Raw genomic sequence first — 4,688 nt, 5'->3', positions numbered from 1 at the left:
TGGAGCTGAGGGCTTGGCCCGAGCCATGATGCTGGCTCCTGAGTCCAAATCAGTGCACGTGGTGGTCGCACCTCTGATTCCCTGCCCTGATGAAGAGGAGCCTCCTGCACCCTTGGCCACCCTAGAGGAGGAGTAGGCCCTGGCGCCTGTAATCGGGGTCCCCAAAGTGCCAGAGCCGCCACCTGCCCTTGGAGCAACTGGCTTCAACCCCTGAGCAACACCCTGAACCACCTCAAGACTCCTCCCCAGCTCCTACCACGGGGCTCGTGATGGATCCAGCCCAGCAGAAGGCTTGCCCTCCCCTGTTATTGCACTGTTTCTATATTTTGTGTTTTTCATAAACCTCTATAATGGCTTATGAATTTTATTTGTAATAAAGGATAAGTTAACTTCACACAAAATTTACTCTGATGCTTTTAAATTATACATCGTGGTACTTTAGGTCCCTTCACAGTGTCGCAGGCCCCGGAGCCCAGGGCACCGGGGGACACAGCCCAAGATCCGGTGCTCCCTGGGACAGGCAGAGGCCAGGAGGACACAGGACAGCAAGGACACTCCTGCCGCCAGGTGGCCCCGAGCTGTGCACATCAGCGGCCCCCGTCCCTGGAGCATCCAGGCCCCTGTGGACTGGGAGCTACAGTAGTTACTGCGGGAGCTGACTCCAGGGCTGGGCAGCTGGCCGCCACCACTGTTGTCCCTGCTGGTGTCAGTCTGTACCTGGGACTGAGCAGGGGCCTCATAGGATAAACAACTCCCACTGAACCCATGCACTTGGCAGGGGGCTGGAGAGCTCCCCCAGGTGCACACATCTGAGAATCAGGCCCCCCCCCCAGAAGACCAGCTAGAATGTCAGGGGAAAAGCAAGTTATTGACCAAGCACCACTGAAATGTTGCAGGGGAAGTCAAAGGATTACAGTATGTAGAATAAGAGGATACTCCCCCTTGTTTTTTCTTTTCTGTTTCTTTCTGTTGTTTCCCCACACCCCTTTTTTATTCTTTTTTTCTTCTTCTTTTTTTTTTTCTCTTTTTCTCTTTTTTCCAGTACAAATTGTTTTTGGTCACTCCACACTGAGAAAAATGACTAGAGCGAAAAACTCACCTCAGAAGAAAGAATCAGAAAGAGTCCTCTCTCCCACAGAGTTCAAATTTTGGATTACAATTCAATGTCAGAAAGCCAATTCAGAAGCACAATTATAAAGCTACTTTGGCTCTAGAAAAAAGCATAAAGGATTCAAGAGACTTCATGACTGCAGAATTTAGATCTTATCAGGCAGAAATTAAAAATCAATTGAATGAGATGCAATCCAAACTGGAGTTCCTAACGACGATTGTTAACGAGGTAGAAGAACGAGTGAGTGACATAGAAGACAAGTTGATGGCAAGGACAGAAACTGAGGAAAAGAGAGAAAAACAAAAGACTATGAGGATAGGTTAAGGGAAATAAATGACAGCCTCAGAAGAAAAAATCTACATTTAATTGGGGCTCCCTAGGACGCCAAAAGGGACAGAGGTCCAGAAACTGTATTTGAACAAATCATAGCTGAGAACTTCCCTAACTTGGGAAGGGGAACAGGCATTCAGATCCAGGAGATAAAGAGATTTCCCCTCCTAAAATCAATAAAAATCGATCAACACCTGGACATTTAATAGTGAAACTTGCAAATTCCAAAGATAAAGAGGAGATCCTTAAAGCAGCAAGAGATAAAAAATCACTAACTTTTATGGGGAGAAGCATTAGGACAACAGCAGACCTCTCCACAGAGACCTGGCAGGCCAGAAAGGGCTGGCAGGATATAGTCAGGGTCCTAAATGAGAACAACCTGCAGCCAAGAATACTTTATCCAGCAAGGCTCTCATTCCGAATAGAAGCAGAGATAAAGAGCTTCCAAGATAGGCAGAAACTGAAAGAATATGTAACCTCCAAACTAGCTCTGCCAGAAATATTAAGGGGAACCCTGTAAAAGAAAGAGAGAGTCCAAGGAAACAATCCACAAAAACAGGGACTGAATAGGTATCATGATGACACTAAATTCATATCTTTTTTTTTTTTTGGCGGGGTACAGTATACTTTATTGATGGTACAGGACAAGGTAGGGCTCCCCAAGCCCCTCCCCTTCTTTGGTTTCTAGGATGTAAATTGGAGGTCAGGAGATTCTCAGTGTGTTGGGGGATTAAGTTGGGTCAGGGACTCCCCAGCAGCTGAGGGCCTCTTTCTTCCTCTTGTTCTTGCTGGGGCTGGTGGTCCAGGAGGCTCTTACTCCTTGGAGGCCATGTGGACCATGAGGTCCACCACCCCGTTGCTGTAGCCAAATTCATTGTCATACCAGGAAATGAGCTTGACGAAGTGGTCATTGAAGGCAATGCCAGCCCCAGTGTCCAAGGTGGAAGAGTGGGTGTCACTGTTGAAGTCACAGGAGACAACCTGGTCCTCAGTGTAGCCCAGCATGCCCTTGAGGGGGCCCTCCGATGCCTGCTTCACTACCTTCTTGATGTTGTCATATTTGGCAGCTTTCTCCAGGCGACAGGTCAGATCCACAACTGACACATTAGGGGTGGGGACACGGAAGGCCATGCCAGTGAGCTTCCCATTCAGCTCAGAGATGACCTTGCCCACAGCTTTGGCGGCGCCAGTGGAAGCAAGGATGATGTTCTGGGCAGCCTCTCGGTCGCCACGCAACAGCTTCCCAGATGGGCCGTCCACAGTCTTCTGGGTGGCAGTGATGGCATGGATGGTGGTCATGAGGCCCTACACGATGCTGAAGCGGTCATGGATGACTTTGGCTAGAGGAGCCAAGCAGTTGGTGGTGCAGGAAGCATTGCTGACATCTTGAGGGAGTTGTCATACTTCTCGTGGTTCACACCCATCACAGACATGGGGGCATCAGCAGAAGAAGCAGAGATGATGACCCTCTTGGCCCTGCCCTTCAAGTGAGCCCCAGCCTTCTGCATGGTGGTGAAGACCCCAGTGGACTCCACAACATACTCAGCACCAGTATCGCCCCATTTCACGTGCCCATCAAAAGGCACAGGGTTTCAGATGGATAAAAAAGCAAGACCCATGTACTTGCTGTCTACAAGAGACTGATTTTAGACAGAAGGACACCTACAGCCTGAAAATAAAAGGTTGAACAATTTTCCATTCAAATGGTCCTCAAAAGAAAACGGGTAGCCATACTTATATCAGATAAATTAAAGTTTGTCCCAAGGACTGTAGTAAGAGATGAAGAGGGACACTATTTTATCCTGAAGACTGTAGTAAGAGATGAAGAGGGACACTATATCATACTTAAAGGATCTATCCTACAATAGGACCTAACAATCATGAATATTTATGCCCTGAATGTGGGAGCTGCCAAGTATATCAATCGATTAATAACCAAAGGTAGACATACTTAGATAATAATACATTTATACTTGGTGATAAAATTTAGCACTTCCTACAATCGACAGGTCTTCAAAACACAACATCTCCAAAGAAACAAGAGCTTTAAATGATAAACTGGACCAGATGGATTTCACCGATATTTACAGAACTTTACATCCAAACGCAGCTGAATATACATTCTTCTCAAGTGCACATTGAGCTTTCTCCAGAATAGACCACATACCGGGTCCCAAATTGGGTCTTAACCAATACCAAAAGATTGGGATCGTCCCCTGCATATTTTCAGACCATAATGCTTTGAAATTAGAACTAAATCACAAGAAGAAGTTTGGAAGGATTTCAAACACGTGGAGGTTAATGCTAAATTAACCTGAATGATCCTGCTAAAAGATGAAAGGGTCAACCAGGAAATTAGAGAAGAATTAAAAAGATTCATGGAAACTAATGAGAATGAAGTAATAACCTTTCAAAATCTTTGGGATACAGAAAAAGCAGCCCCGAGGGGGAAATACATCGCAATACAAACATCCATCCATAATTGGAAAGAACTCAAATACAAAAGCTAAGCTTGCACTTAAAGGAGCTGGAGAGAAAACAGCAAATAGATGCTACACCCTATAGAAGAAGAGAGTTAATAAAGACTCGAGCAGAACTCAGTGAAATGGAGACCAGAAAAATGTGGAATAGATCAACAAAACCAGGAGTTGGTTCTTTGAAAGAGTTAATAAGGTAGACAGATCATTAGCCAGCCTTATTAAAAAGAAGAGAGAAAAGACTCAAATTAATAAAATCCTGAATGAGAAAGGAGAGATCACCACCAATACCAAGAAATACAAAAGATTTTAAAAACTTATTATGAGCAGCTATACACCAATAAATTAGGCAATCTAGAAGAAATGGATGCATTTCTGGAAAACCACAAACAACTAAAATTGGAACAGGAAGATATAGAAACCTAAACGGGCTGATAACCAGGGGGGAAATTGAAGCAGTCATCAAACACCTCCCAAGACATAAAAGTCCAGGGCCAGACAGCTTCCCAGGGGATTCTATCAAACGTTTAATGAAGAAACCATACCAATTCTACTAAAGCTGTTTGGAAAGATAGAAAGAGATGGAGTACTTCCAAACTCGTTCTATGAGGCCCACATAACCTTAATTCCAAAACCGGACAAAGATCTCACCCAAAACAAGAATTATACAATAACCCTGATGAACATGTGTACAAAAATTCTCAACAAGATACTAGCCAATAGGATCCAACAATACATTTAGAAGATTATTCACCATGACCACATGGGCT

At 44.8% G+C, this 4,688-nt stretch overlaps 1 pseudogene; it reads right to left on the bottom strand.

Annotated features, from left to right (window-relative positions):
• Positions 1 to 2,147: 2,147 nt before the first annotated feature.
• On the bottom strand, positions 2,148 to 3,021 carry LOC144297673 (glyceraldehyde-3-phosphate dehydrogenase pseudogene; annotated as a pseudogene).
• Positions 3,022 to 4,688: the final 1,667 nt, after the last annotated feature.

Source organism: Canis aureus, chromosome 25, assembly GCF_053574225.1.
Source record: "Canis aureus isolate CA01 chromosome 25, VMU_Caureus_v.1.0, whole genome shotgun sequence".
NCBI classification, from domain to species: domain Eukaryota; kingdom Metazoa; phylum Chordata; class Mammalia; order Carnivora; family Canidae; genus Canis; species Canis aureus.
Note: the sequence above shows the minus strand (reverse complement) of the source record. Positions and strands in the feature narration are given on the sequence as shown.